The sequence below is a fragment of the Sminthopsis crassicaudata genome, chromosome 1 (genome assembly GCF_048593235.1).
Source record: "Sminthopsis crassicaudata isolate SCR6 chromosome 1, ASM4859323v1, whole genome shotgun sequence".
NCBI classification, from domain to species: Eukaryota; Metazoa; Chordata; class Mammalia; order Dasyuromorphia; family Dasyuridae; genus Sminthopsis; species Sminthopsis crassicaudata.
Genome location: NC_133617.1, coordinates 86,853,682 through 86,869,430, shown reverse-complemented (window position 1 = coordinate 86,869,430; position 15,749 = coordinate 86,853,682). Strand labels below are relative to the sequence as shown.

At 45.0% G+C, this 15,749-nt stretch overlaps 2 pseudogenes; both read right to left on the bottom strand.

The window, feature by feature from the left end:
* Positions 1-145: 145 nt before the first annotated feature.
* LOC141552586 (WD40 repeat-containing protein SMU1 pseudogene) lies at positions 146-2,190 on the bottom strand (annotated as a pseudogene).
* Positions 2,191-11,457: 9,267 nt separating this feature from the next.
* LOC141552576 (pre-mRNA-splicing factor SLU7 pseudogene) lies at positions 11,458-13,245 on the bottom strand (annotated as a pseudogene).
* Between the last annotated feature and the right edge of the window lie 2,504 nt (positions 13,246-15,749).

Genomic DNA, 15,749 nt, shown 5'->3' with positions numbered 1-15,749 from the left:
AATGCCCTTAAGTTAGAAAAGGCAGGAAAAAAATGGCTGACAGAAAACAAAGTCTGAGAAATATTCTTTAATAACCCATCCCATGTTATCTGAATAGTCATTCAGTTTGGTAGATTTTATTTATCAAAGCATTTCAAAGAAACAAAAACTGAAAATGGATAATTAACAATGATGGAAAACCAGAGCTCACTCATTTACAAGTTTCCCTTTGGAAAAAACATTAACTAGCATTACAAATAATCAAAAGGAGTGGAACCAGTTACAGCAATGACATTGTTTGACTCTTTAGTACAGGATTACTGAAAATTTGCTATCTGGTATGTATCTGCTTCTTCAGAAACAGATATGTTAATATTTTTAAAAATATACAAAAAAGGGTAACTTCGACTTAAATGAGAAATTTAGCAAAAATTACACTCGTAGCATTCTTAGGCAATTTCCCCCCTTAAATTAAAACAAAAAGTAACACATAAATGTTCCATTTAAGTTGCATACTCTCAGGTTAACAAAAATGAAATCATGAAATCAAGGTTTCCAGAGCTTTAAGAGTCCATCTTCACTGTAGGTAGCAATCAGATTCTGATGGGGATGGTGAGCAATGCCAATCACGTACTTTTCGTGAACTGTCAAAGTTCGTTCTAGCTTGCCGGTTACTGTGCTGAAACAGTATAGCACAAAATCTTCACCCACACAGTAGATCCATTCACCACGTGGCGAGAGGGCACAGCAGACGAAATCGCCGCCTTCTCTCTTACCAGAGCTGAAACTTCTGACAATCTGGCCTTGCATGTTCATGATGACCACTGTATTGGATCTGTTACACACCACAAAGTGCTCAGGATTTTTAGGAAGGAGGACGACACTGTTGACTGTGATATCCGTACCTGCAGTGCTGCCAAGAGACTTGAAAGTATTTGAACATTCGGTGGTCTTCACGTTCCAAATCTTTACGGTGCCATCGGACGATGCACTGATGATATACTGTCCGTCCTGAGTAAAAGTAGCTTCGTTAACAAATGAAGAGTGACCACGAAATTCCTTCAAGGTTTTCCCAGATCTTAAGCCGTGTACTCTGATAGTTTGATCAAAGGAGGCGCTGAGGATTTGACTGCTGTCCTTAGAGAAACTGAGGCAGGTGACACCTTTGCTGTGTGCCCTTTCAAATCTTCGTAAACACTGCCCACTCTGTATCTTCCACACCTTTATTTTTCCATCTTGGGCCCCAGTTGCTAACATTTCCGTGTCTCTGCTGAAACACATACATAGTACGGCATCGTCCATCATCATAAAGTTGTCTTGTGCTTGGTACTTGAGATCCTTCCTGATCTTTCCAGTTGTAAAGTTCCATACTTCAATGAATCCATCAACAGAGCCAGTGACCAGGTATTGGCCGTCTGGAGAAAACCGAGCACATTCCACATGTGACTTCTGGCCAAACTTAATGTGTCTGCTTAACTGTGTAGGAAACCTCTCCTCTTCCACATCCTTCACGGCTGCTTTGCCTCTGAACAAATCAATAGCCGAACCGGGAGGAAGCAATCCTTGGTGGTGTTGCCACTTCAAAGCCTGTCCCAACAGGGCCAAAAGACGAGATGGAGGTACAACACTGACTTTTCCAGCTAAAGCCTGTGCAATTGCCGCTCTTCTTTTTTCCTTGCTGCTTCCATCTGGATATGCCTCCTGAGGATCAAAATAGGACCTGGCCAAGAGATTCTCGAGATGAATATATCTCTCTGGCTGACTTTCTTTTAACATGATCATAGGGTCAGTCTGTCTTAGAAGAGATCTGGCAGCACCCAATTCACGAAGTTCTAGTAACTCCAGGACAATCTGTTCATAGAGATCAATCAGTGTTTGGTCTGGCAACTTCAGGGACTGTATAGCTTGCAAAACGCTATCCCAGTGTCCACTGTTAATATCTGCCACAAAACTCTCTATGTTGTCCACGGTATTCAGGGACACAGTCGTCTCCTCCTGCAAAGTGGCTAAGGCTCGATGTAAACCATTTTCCTTCAAGTACTGCATGATGAGACGTAAAACATCGGACGACTCGATTTCCATAGACATCTTGACCCTCTGGGAAACCTGCCACTGAACTAGAAGGATGTGAGGGGTGGCTTTCCCAGAACTCAATCTTGGATGTGAATCTCCCAGAAGTTCAGGAGCAGCAGGTTTTCCTTTAGGCTGTGAATCTGGTGGACTCTCACATCCACTGAATCCTGGCTCTCTGAATCTCCTCGAGCTTCCCTAAAGCTCTTCTCCTGGAAAGTCCTCTTCTTGGCTCTATCCAGACTGACTCTCCACACTCAATATTGGCTCCTTATATCCTCCCAGAGAATGGGATCATGGGAACTCATTACAGAGCCAATGAGCAAACTCCTCCCTCCTGCAGAGGGGGTGGAAACTCAGACCCGCTCCTGCAGAGGGGCTGGAAACTCAGACCCGCTCCTGCAGAGGGGCTGGAAACTCAGACCCGCTCCTGCAGAGGGGCTGGAAACTCAGACCCGCTCCTGCAGAGGGGCTGGAAACTCAGACCCGCTCCTGCAGAGGGGCTGGAAACTCAGACCCGCTCCTGCAGAGGGGCTGGAAACTCAGACCCGCTCCTGCAGAGGGGCTGGAAACTCAGACCCGCTCCTGCAGAGGGGCTGGAAACTCAGACCCGCTCCTGCAGAGGGGCTGGAAACTCAGACCCGCTCCTGCAGAGGGGCTGGAAACTCAGACCCGCTCCTGCAGAGGGGCTGGAAACTCAGACCCGCTCCTGCAGAGGGGCTGGAAACTCAGACCCGCTCCTGCAGAGGGGCTGGAAACTCAGACCCGCTCCTGCAGAGGGGCTGGAAACTCAGACCCGCTCCTGCAGAGGGGCTGGAAACTCAGACCCGCTCCTGCAGAGGGGCTGGAAACTCAGACCCGCTCCTGCAGAGGGGCTGGAAACTCAGACCCGCTCCTGCAGAGGGGCTGGAAACTCAGACCCGCTCCTGCAGAGGGGCTGGAAACTCAGACCCGCTCCTGCAGAGGGGCTGGAAACTCAGACCCGCTCCTGCAGAGGGGCTGGAAACTCAGACCCGCTCCTGCAGAGGGGCTGGAAACTCAGACCCGCTCCTGCAGAGGGGCTGGAAACTCAGACCCGCTCCTGCAGAGGGGCTGGAAACTCAGACCCGCTCCTGCAGAGGGGCTGGAAACTCAGACCCGCTCCTGCAGAGGGGCTGGAAACTCAGACCCGCTCCTGCAGAGGGGCTGGAAACTCAGACCCGCTCCTGCAGAGGGGCTGGAAACTCAGACCCGCTCCTGCAGAGGGGCTGGAAACTCAGACCCGCTCCTGCAGAGGGGCTGGAAACTCAGACCCGCTCCTGCAGAGGGGCTGGAAACTCAGACCCGCTCCTGCAGAGGGGCTGGAAACTCAGACCCGCTCCTGCAGAGGGGCTGGAAACTCAGACCCGCTCCTGCAGAGGGGCTGGAAACTCAGACCCGCTCCTGCAGAGGGGCTGGAAACTCAGACCCGCTCCTGCAGAGGGGCTGGAAACTCAGACCCGCTCCTGCAGAGGGGCTGGAAACTCAGACCCGCTCCTGCAGAGGGGCTGGAAACTCAGACCCGCTCCTGCAGAGGGGCTGGAAACTCAGACCCGCTCCTGCAGAGGGGCTGGAAACTCAGACCCGCTCCTGCAGAGGGGCTGGAAACTCAGACCCGCTCCTGCAGAGGGGCTGGAAACTCAGACCCGCTCCTGCAGAGGGGCTGGAAACTCAGACCCGCTCCTGCAGAGGGGCTGGAAACTCAGACCCGCTCCTGCAGAGGGGCTGGAAACTCAGACCCGCTCCTGCAGAGGGGCTGGAAACTCAGACCCGCTCCTGCAGAGGGGCTGGAAACTCAGACCCGCTCCTGCAGAGGGGCTGGAAACTCAGACCCGCTCCTGCAGAGGGGCTGGAAACTCAGACCCGCTCCTGCAGAGGGGCTGGAAACTCGGACCCGCTCCTGCAGAGGGGCTGGAAACTCGGACCCGCTCCTGCAGAGGGGCTGGAAACTCGGACCCGCTCCTGCAGAGGGGCTGGAAACTCGGACCCGCTCCTGCAGAGGGGCTGGAAACTCGGACCCGCTCCTGTAGAGGGGCTGGAAACTCGGACCCGCTCCTGTAGAGGGGCTGGAAACTCGGACCCGCTCCTGTAGAGGGGCTGGAAACTCGGACCCGCTCCTGTAGAGGGGCTGGAAACTCGGACCCGCTCCTGTAGAGGGGCTGGAAACTCGGACCCGCTCCTGTAGAGGGGCTGGAAACTCGGACCCGCTCCTGTAGAGGGGCTGGAAACTCGGACCCGCTCCTGTAGAGGGGCTGGAAACTCGGACCCGCTCCTGTAGAGGGGCTGGAAACTCGGACCCGCTCCTGTAGAGGGGCTGGAAACTCGGACCCGCTCCTGTAGAGGGGCTGGAAACTCGGACCCGCTCCTGTAGAGGGGCTGGAAACTCGGACCCGCTCCTGTAGAGGGGCTGGAAACTCGGACCCGCTCCTGTAGAGGGGCTGGAAACTCGGACCCGCTCCTGTAGAGGGGCTGGAAACTCGGACCCGCTCCTGTAGAGGGGCTGGAAACTCGGACCCGCTCCTGTAGAGGGGCTGGAAACTCGGACCCGCTCCTGTAGAGGGGCTGGAAACTCGGACCCGCTCCTGTAGAGGGGCTGGAAACTCGGACCCGCTCCTGTAGAGGGGCTGGAAACTCGGACCCGCTCCTGTAGAGGGGCTGGAAACTCGGACCCGCTCCTGTAGAGGGGCTGGAAACTCGGACCCGCTCCTGTAGAGGGGCTGGAAACTCGGACCCGCTCCTGTAGAGGGGCTGGAAACTCGGACCCGCTCCTGTAGAGGGGCTGGAAACTCGGACCCGCTCCTGTAGAGGGGCTGGAAACTCGGACCCGCTCCTGTAGAGGGGCTGGAAACTCGGACCCGCTCCTGTAGAGGGGCTGGAAACTCGGACCCGCTCCTGTAGAGGGGCTGGAAACTCGGACCCGCTCCTGTAGAGGGGCTGGAAACTCGGACCCGCTCCTGTAGAGGGGCTGGAAACTCGGACCCGCTCCTGTAGAGGGGCTGGAAACTCGGACCCGCTCCTGTAGAGGGGCTGGAAACTCGGACCCGCTCCTGTAGAGGGGCTGGAAACTCGGACCCGCTCCTGTAGAGGGGCTGGAAACTCCGAAGCAAAGAATTAAGTACTAGACAACTGATTTAGCACCTCATAATAATCTTAACACCTTGTGTCTCACAATGGATATTAAGGTTCTTCAAAGTGACCTTTAATCATCCTTGCACCGTTTCTTCTGACCCCTAAGTGCTTGCCTTATGTCTTTTAGGCAAATGTGTATTTGGTTTTCAAACATGGCCAACCTGTTGGAGATGGGCTTTTTGCTTGGCAACTGGACTCTAGAGAGGTCCTTGGTGTCTGGCACTCTGTCCTGCCAGAATCTTCCTAAAACAAATCAAACGAAAGCAGCTGTCTTTTGGGGGTAAATTGTCCAGGTCTTACAAGGCATACAACAGTAATAGTCTTTTAATTACAAGCCTAAAGGTGAAGTTCCTGGGCATCTGCAGGGTCTGATTAAACGGCTTCTTTCTCTCTCCATCCATCCCAGCTTTTTTCCATATCAGAATTTTTGCTTTGTCTTTAGAACCTCATTGAGATCTTTCCATTTTTCCTGGTCTGAAGAATACAGTAGTATCTTAGGTTGTTAGATCCCAAATAGCTTTGTTACAAAGCTTTCAAAGGAATTTTTTACAATCTAGCATGTAAATTAGACTGCCCAATTTCCTCTACTCAGATTCGACACTTTTTTCAGCAAGCTCTAATCCTTTTGTGATGTAACTTCTTAATCTCTCTGAGATTATATATGGATATGGCCGGGCTATAGAATTTTTGTTCTAAGAATGGCATTATACCCAAGAATGCCATTCTACAGTGCACTGGTACATTGTTTAATTTGCAGGTGAGATTGACAGGTCCATTCAACTTCCCCATGGATTACATAGAAAAACTGTAGCAACACAATGATCAGAGAGGCACCAGAGTAAGAGACACAGAGCAAGAGCAGGCCAAGGGAAAACTGTCTTATTAAAAACACAAAATTGGGTTTTAGATTTGCAAACATTGGATCCTGGACATTAAGCAAGGAGTAGCAAAGTCACTGGAGGGAAAGAACTAGTTTTGGCAAATTACTAAATTTTTTTTATCTTTTAACTTTAAGCTTATTAAATGTTCACAAAATGTTTTCCAAGGCTTTATCTCTTAAACTGGACAAGGAACACTAAATCCCACTCCATGTCACCACATAGCAGTGGTCAATATTGATGTCTGATCATCCATAACAAGATACTTTGAGGGGGAAAAAAGCAGTGATAAATAACCAACACGCAGAGATAATGTCAAAGTCTCATACATTTCAATCTTAGGACTAATTAATAGGAAAAGTGTTTAACTTTCTACTTCTTTTTCTCTCCCTTGTCAGTACTCTGGTAAGTGGTGTTTGTGTAGATAGAAATAGCAAGGTTTTTTTAGGAGGGTAAGAGAGGAAGGGCAAAGATAATCCATGTACTGAATAACCAGGCCTTGGTTTATAGAGCCAACTATACATAGCATTCACAAAGTTTCTTTACACTCACTGGTAAGGATGAACTTTGCTCCCAATTTAGAAAGCTCAATACTTTTTTTTTTTTTTAATGGATTAATGTTCTAGAATTTATTTCATGTCATTTCCACTTCTTTCCCTCTCAATTACCATTTATTTCCACTTCAAAATTTTTTTATAAAAATTTAAAGCTTGTTAAAAAAGCAAGAAATGTAAAAAGCCTTTATGCTAGAAAAGTATTACTCTTTGGGGCTGAGTAGGGCTACATTTATAAATTATCTTATTGTGTAATTCCCACACTATATATAAATGAGATTCTGCTATTGAAATAACAAGGTGATCTATGCCTACTCATAATGTAGTATTCCATTTACATTACAAAAACCATTCAGATAAATGTAGAACACACCTCCAGCCTGCACCCACACATGCTCTCGTCCAATTTATATATACAACATATGTACACAGACAAAATTTGTACACACTTGAGTTGGGAAAGATTAGTAGATAGGTGTTTTTCCTTGCCTCAGCTCCTCCCTGCTTATGGGGTGGGGGGAGAAAATGATGACAGACATGGCCTTTCAGGATATTAAAAAAATACAGTAATGAGAACAAAAATTTTTCTTTAGCTAGCATGCGCATGTAATTAAAATGAAGACTGCTGCAACATCTGAGGTAATCCTCCTATATGTGACACTATGAATTAAGAGGAAAAAAAGTGTACCCAGGCTACTTTGGGAAATATAGAATCCTCTTATGTAAGAAACAGATCCATGGCCCATTTCAATTTCTTCTCCTCAATGACCACGATTTTATTGCCCTGTCATATTTCAACAAGACCCAACGTTTGTCTGTATAAAAGCAGACAATGAAGTCATTAATATGTGTGGTGAAATTCTCATCCCCAAAGGCTAAATAATGAAATAGATTTCTATGATTCAAAGTTAACTGGATTAAAAATTCAGTTCATATATAATGAGGGCTTGTTTTGATGACAACCAAAACTTGGGCCAAATTCTGTCTAGATATTTACAAATAAAAAAAAAAAAAATGTGAAACTGCTGGTCCATATTTCTTAATAAGTCACTGTGCAAAGGAAATAGTTGCACAAAGAGAACATGCTAGGCTTCTCTTAACCAAAGCTCTACAGTTACCAGGCAATAGTTTCCAGAGCACCAATTCATGCCACGCCATCATGCTTCTACTATATGTAATGGACAACTGTTATTGGTGAAATTCTTCTGAAAGCAAATGTCCACACTTGTGTGGCTAACGGATCACAGAAATAAGTTCACTGACTTCCTGGTCCCATTCTAATTTTCAAATAATTATTTTCAAGACTCTGGATCTCCTTTTCTAGTTTCGCTTGTTTTTTCATAACTTGTTATTTTTCTTAAATAGTTCATTAAAGTTTTTTTCCTAAATCTCTCATTTGACTTCTGATTTTTTCTTCTGGCAGCCTCTAGTATTTTTTTTTTCCATTTACCTACAGTTCTGGATTTTTCCAACAATATTTCTTAGTTTTCCTTCTGGGATTTGAGGTCATGATAAATGGCTTTTTAATGATTATATTTCCCTCTGCTTCTAGTATAGTGGAGCGTTTTCATGATTTCTTGAAGAGTGCTGTCCAGGCTCTTTCTTTTTATCATGATTATCAGGTAACCCAGTAATCACTTAATTGTCGCTCCTCGATGTATTTTCCAGGTCAGTTCTTTTTTCAGACGCAGTTTACATTTGCTTCTATTCTAATCATTGACTGATTCTTGATGTCTCCTAGAATCATTAGCTTCCATTTGCCCAGTTCGATTTTTTTTATGTATGATGGTTTTGGTGAGTTTTTGTAGCTCCTTTTCCTTTTGGTTAATTCTATTTTTAAAGTGGATTCTTCAGTGGATTTTTTTTTCTTGCATTTGGCCAATTGTATTTTAAGGAACTTTCCTTTTCTAAGCTGTTCACTCTTTTGCATACCTATCCCCCCTTTAAAAATTTTTTTAATTCTACCTCATTTGACTTTTAAATTTGATCTTTCAAGAAGGTTTTTTGGGGTTGAGATCAATTCATATTCCTCTTTGTTTTGCATGTGGATATTTTGTCCTCTTCTGAGTTGGTCTTTTAGTCTTCCCTGTCACCATAGTAGCTTTTTATGGTATAACCTCCCACTCCAAGGTTACTGATTGCCAGGCCATGCATACCAATCTTTCCCAGATAGACGAAAAGGTAAGCCAGTTTTGAGGTGCCGAACATCATTGGTAATCTCAGCAGGAAGCAAGGCAAGTGTATGTCTCTGTATCTCTCTGTATCTCTGCTTGTCTCTCCTCTCTGGACTCAAGGCTGGGGCAGGCCATTTATATTTACTCTTCTCTGGGATTGCCCAGACACCTGGAGTTCTACATCCTGAGGAGATCTAGCAAGAGGACACACCCCTTGCCATCTCAAGAACATACCTGTAAAACATGGCCCTCAGGCCATGCCCCTTTTTAGCTCCTAGGTCTGCCCTACCAGCTGACATGGCATTTCTCAGAAGGAAAGTCCCTAATACTATGGGGACTCTTTTTCCCTGCCCTAGCTCAACTTTCTTTCTCCCTCTTTTTCCCTTTTAAAGTCTAGCTCTGTTCCTGGGCTCCAGAGGGGTGCTGTACCATACTTGAGTAGCTTTGAGCCTTGTCCTTGATGTGTGGGGTCTTGCTCACATTCTGGTGGGACCCTGGTCTAGTCCAACCTATTGTCTGGCTTCCTGGGCTGGAAATATGCCCTCTGCACTGGCCCTCGAGGTTGTTCCACCAATTTGTTCTACTGTTCTCCAGAGTCAAGACTTAGATTCAGTAACTGATCTGCTGTGATTAAGAGCCTCCCACTGGCTTTCTTGTATGCCATCTCGGACTACACATCCCCTTTCCCCAGTGAGACGGACTCTTCTTGAAGTCTTTCCAACCTGATGAGCTGGAAAATTACTTTCATTTTGTCTCTTCATAGGCTCTCTAGACCCAGACTCTTTCAGGGGCTTGGTTTCCAGTCTTTGAGAAACTGGGAGAGGTTGAGCAACTTTCTGGCTTTTTTTCAGCCATCTTGGCTCCACCCTTGCATTCAGTCTTTAATTCTATAGTTCCTTCTGGTCAGATAGCCACTAACATTACAGGGTAGAAGAGGCTTTTTATGATTTTTTTCTTTCCTTCACTCTTCTATGAAGAGGAGCCCTAATCTTCCCTGTCCCCATAGTAAGTTTCTGTGGTTAGCTTTTTTCCTACTTTGCCTGTTCATTTTATTTGCTAATGAGCACCATTAGTGTAAGCTTCTCTAATCTGGGAGCAGGAGGGAGGAGTTGTGCCTCTAGCTTCACTTCAGTGCTCTCTCCTGACCTGGCACTCCAGACCCAAAAACTCTACCCTCCTGCACGTGCCTGCAGCCAGCAAGAGCTCCTGCCTAGAACTTCTGTTCTTGTCATGTGTGTGCTGCTTCCTTCTCACCTAGGGCCCATCTTTGGCAGCACAGCTGGAGCCAACGATCCTTTTCAGAGGTTCCCTTAATTTTCCCAGATTACAGCTTCCCAATTCCCCAGGCAGTCTGGGAAATGAGTTTCTGTGGTTGTAACTGAGACTATCTTGATACCCAACTGGCCCCAGGACTCCTTGTAGGGGTTTTGGCTCAATTAGCCTGCAGATGTTTCTACTTCACATTGGTTAAACCCCAATCCTAGGGTCTATCTTTGGGTCTTCCCAGGTTGTCCCGAGTCTGTTTTTCAGAGGTGGTTCACCCTGAGTGAATTTTTATTTTTATTTTTATTTTTTTATTTTTTTTTATTTTTTTTTTTTGGTGGGGAAAAATCTGGAGTTTGGAATTCTGTTCCATTCTACATTTTCCCCAAGACATCAATTTCAAATGAACATTAAATATCCCTGAATTGTCAAATTGTTCAGAGCTACATCGCTTACAGTTTTGATTTCTTCTCTGGATATTACATACTAATAAAAGATGTAACTTGTAGAGAGACAACTGAGTGACAGGCAGAACTGATCTCAGAGAAAAAAAACCAACTGAACTGAGTGACAGGCAGAGCTTTTTGTAATATTCTGTTTTTCTGGAGGTCTTGGAGCAGTCTTCATTTCAGTTCAGTAATCACCAAGAATACCCGGGTGTTAAAGTCCCTTCAAAGTCTTGTCTCCTTGCCTGAGACTTCAGCTAGATTTCTGGAGGTCCTTCAGACGGGCCTTGCTTTCAGGGGAGGAAATGCAGGAGGACAGGCCTGCCCCCATGAGGCTGATGAAGATAGAATTGAATTTCTGAGTCCAAAGGGCTTGTGCTTCAGCCTCCAGCCACCACAAATGTGGAAGATGGAATGAATCTCTCTCCTTGGCTCCAAGAGCTTGAGCTCCCACCTCCAGTCAGTTTGTCTGCTCTGGCTCTGTCTCTCTCCTCCAAGCCCTTCAGAGTTTTTCTGGTTTATACCTGGTGGAGAGCATATACATATTGGCCTCAGAGCCAATCATATCACTAGGAAACCATTATTTGTTGTAAGATTAAATCAATCACACTGAACTTGGAGAACTTATTAATCACCATGCTAAATTAGAGAACCATTGTCACATCAATTCCACCGAGTTAGCACCTTGTAAGAATCCTTGTTTTAGGTACACAGTTCTGGCCCATAACAGCTTTTAAAATTTTTTTTTCCCCTAAAGATTTTGGGATGAAACTAACACCCATAACAATTATGGGGAATGACTAGTCATATTGGACAACTAAGCTTCTATCTACATGTACATGAAAAGTTCCAGACATAGACATTTTTTCCAGAAATTTATTTAAAAGATAGTAAGGAAAACAAATGAGGTTTTTTCCATCACTGTTTACCAAGAGAATAATAAGAATATATGCAATTTGGGTGAATCTTCTTTGAATTATTATTGTCCAAGAAAAGAAGCCATGGGGTCATCTGGCCTCTGACGTTTCATCCTGTAGGCCTCCAGTTCCTCTTCAGTAGGCTCTCGGGTCTCCTGCATGCTATTGTAAGGCCTCTTCCTTTCATCTACCTGCCTGATCTCCTTGACATGGAGAAGGCGGGCCTCCTCAGCATTTAATGCCTTTTTCAGTTTTTCATGTTTCTTCTTTTCTTCACCCTCACTGTCAGAACCACTCTTCCTATGCTTCTTCTTCTTTTTCTTCTTCTTCTCCTCTTTCTGCTTCTCTTGGTGAAGCTCCATTAGGGTTTTTGGTCTGCTTGTTTGCTCTGCTCCTACAGAATCATCAGGACTATATTCATGTGCATTAGCAATTTCCTTCCCAGCTTCTCCAGTACAGTAGGAAAACTTAAGGAAGGAATGACAGCACTTATATCCCCATCTACCTTCTTTCCAATAGGAACCCCAGATATGTGTATGATTGTTGATCCTGACATCTTCCTCATACTTAGAGCAGGCAATAGCTCTCTCTTGTGCTTTGAGTGTTCCGTGTCTTGAATATTCCACGTAGTCTTCTGTTTGAGCTAAGAGGAACTCAGAGGGGGGAGCATCCAGGTGTTCTTGACCTCCATACTTCTCTAGAATGCTTTCTTTCTGTTGTTCTTTGAAGTCTTCTTTCTTGACTTTAAATGACTTATACAGTAACTCCAGTTTTGTTGGATCTGCTTGGAGATGCACTTCAGAGCCTTTGTCATAAGCTTCCCAGGCAAACAACTGTGTTTGTGCCATTGAAATGGTATCTCCAGTGTATCGCACAAAATTGTCTCCTGCATAACTAACTTCATCAGGATTCTTTCCTGCATTGGCATAGGGATTCTCTCGCATTGCTCTTGTCTTTGGATCATAGTAGGCAGAATTGGGATCTAAGTTTCTCAAGTATTTAGCAATGTCTTCTCTGATTCTGAGATTCCGGACAGTAATTCGTCTTTTAGAGTCAAAATTTTGTCCAGGCATATCAATATCATCTGCATATTTATCTTCATCTTCATCTTCACTGTTATGGTCTCTTTCCGTTTGAGCATCTGGTTCTTCTCCCCCCCACTGATGTTTTGGGGAATTCACTTGTTGCATTAACTTTCCTGAGGCTAATTCTTCCTGTAGCTTCTGAGCTTTCAATGCACGTTTAGCAAGGTCAACTTTGGCATATTCTTCCACAATCTTCATATGTTCCTCTGAGTTGTAACCATTCCAGCAATCCCTTTTACCATCATAAGCAAACCTAAGTTGAGGTTGTATATGTTCATCTGGTGCTATGTTAGTTCCTGTGAATTTGGCACCAACACGCCTAGGTCTCTCAAAGCAATCTTTTTTCTGGTGGGTCATAGCCCCACAATTTTCACATGCTCCTTTGCGATATTTTGTAGGCACAACATTCTCCTTTACACCTCTCTTATACCATTCTCCAGATGAACTGTACTCTTTTTGTTTCTCAGGTTGGGGTCTTTGATGCTTTAGTGTGGGTCTTTTGGATGGATCTACATACCATGGCACAGAGGAGATGTACTGAGGAATATGAGGATTGATATCTTTGCCTTCCTCATCCACTTCAGCTGGGGCATTACCCAGCTTTCTCTGTTCTTCTAGCTCCTTCTTCTTTCTCCAGTCTTCCCTTGTCATTTTCTTTGGCTCTTCCAAAGCCATGTCACTGGATCCCCCTGGGGGGCCAGAAATTATTGCTTCTGAAACAGGAGCTGACATGGTCCTGTTTATCTGGAGGAGTCCCAAGTCTATGGAGCGGAAGACCCCAGAAAAATGACTTCCTTTCACCTTGAAATGAAACGACAGCTGTCTTCTCCAGAAGCTGCCGGATCTCTCTCTGAGAAGAGATCTGCTGTGTCTACTCAAATCTCTCAGACAGACTCTTCTTCCTGTAGTGAACCCTTGTCTCCAGGCAGTTGCCCTTAACTCTTGTCCAGAGAAGTGACTTCCCTTCCTGCAGAGAGCCCCTTCAGGCCTGATGTAATGCAGACTTCTCCTATCTCTTTTATCCTCCCAGAGAATGGGCGTGGGATAATGCAAGGGCTTCTGGGAAGAACCACTTCAACCAATGAGCTTGCTCCTTCTAGGATTCCTAAGGTGTAAATTCCCTTTACAGGTCTGAGCCAGAGAGCTGTCAAGTCAACCTGAGTTCTCACCTTGTAATTGTCAAGTCAACCTGAGTTCTCACCTTGTAATTGTCAAGTCAACCTGAGTTCTCACCTTGTAATTGTCAAGTCAACCTGAGTTCTCACCTTGTAATTGTCCAGTCAACCTGAGTTCTCACCTAGTAATCCTAACATATATCGAATTTTTTTTTTTTTTTTTTTTTAAAGCTTGAACCCTTCTCTTAATGCAAAGGTGCCACAGCTGCTTTATTTTACTCTGGGGCAGTTCTGATGATTGACTTCCAGTGCTGGGTAATCTCTGCTAGGTACCCCAGTTCTTCCAGGGTTCAGTAATTTACAATTTTTTTCTAAAAAATCTGCTAAATCACCCACTTGAAACCAGGACAGAGTAGCCTAAAAGGGCCACAGAAGATTCCCAGGTGTGTGAAAACTGCAATGCTGAATCTGTGTGAGGATGATGCTGGTGATCATACAAGGAGACTGACAGGTAGTTAGTGTTCTGACTCCTATGACTGAGGCAGTTGTGTCTGACCTCTTCCCTCTGCCTCCAATTTCTCATTCCCAGTCTGCAATACCAGTCAGCAAAGGCCGATTTGCAATTCCTTCAGATGCAGTGATCCACAGCTGGAAAGGCTCTCTGAGCCCCATCACCTAGGCATGGTCTTTATCCCTAAAACAAAATGGGGAATTGTTAATTTCCCCCCACACACACACAGCATGGTCAATAAGTTTATGCATTTGCTGTTATCTGAGTCAGTACACTGAGGAATGCAAGCAACCCACTATCACCTTTGGATGGTTGTGGGGTGAAACACCATAGCAGGTGTTCATCTTGATGTCATGGAGACAAACTTTGAAAGGGAGAAGAGGACTTTAGTCAAACAGGCATTTAAGTCTCCTCAGTCTCCTGGCTCTGCCCTGGGTTGGCCCATTTAATTAGAATGGATCTCTTTGAGGATGCTGCTCTTCTCCCTTTCCTTCCCCACTGGTTACTGAAGGAACTCTGGGATGATCCTTCTCAAGAACAGCTCTTAGGGGCTTCTTTTTGTGTCCCATGTTTGGGTGCCAAGGAGAGCAAAAAAGTCAATAAATGTTCCTAAAGCCTAAAGGCTTTAATAGTTCTAACCTGTAGCACTCAACCCAATCTCCACAAAAGATTAGAATCCTAATTCTTATTGAGATGTCTGGTTAGGTCCCTCCTTTTTCAAGATAAATTGGACCTTTTTGTTCATCAAATTAATGCTGGAACCAATTCTAATTCTGTAACTGTGGAAAATAAAGAGCATAAACTGGTAGCAAGAGCAGAAGTAAGCTGCTTAGAGAAGTTTCTTCGGGAAGCTTTGACCTAACTTTAGGTTGTTACTGTTGGTCTTTGGTCTTACTTGTGACAACTCCACATGACTTGAAGTCTGTGATGTAAATTTTGGCAAAGTTTTATACTGATTTGGACATCTCTTCTGGCTTTGCTAAAGCCATGCAAACCATTCCTTTAATACATTGTAAAGTTCAGCTTGACAGTTCTTAGTAAGTTACCTTAATTTTTAAATCCCTGTAAAGATGGGTATTGTAGCTTATCTCAGAACTATTTCGAGTAGCTGAATTAAACCTTACTTGGTGTTCACAAGCTGTACCACACACCACTGGGCTTCTGCTGATAATTGGGAGGAGGGACCCAAACTGCATAGACTAAAGGTTTGATCTAGTTGCAATCCTTAAGGAATGTTTCTCCTTGAAACAAAATCCTTATTAAATGGCTTTCTTCCTCCTGCATCTTTTAGTGAAAACTACACATGTGAATATGTAGATACTAAGATAAAGCAGTTAATATCACTGAGCAGTGATCTTATTCCTTTATGACTGGGGAAATCCAGATTTTTAGATGGCATGATAGTTTTGGAAATGACGAGATATAGGAACTTGTGTTAGGAATGTTGGTCCCAAAAGGAATCCCCAAAATGTTCTCTTGTGAATATTGCACTACTCCAATAGCCAGTCTTAAGGTGAGTCTGAAAACTGGACTCTACATTTCTAAGGCATGGTGGTCTGGATTTCTTAAAGTATTGATCTCTGCTGCTATAGGGGTTTCTACTATACCAC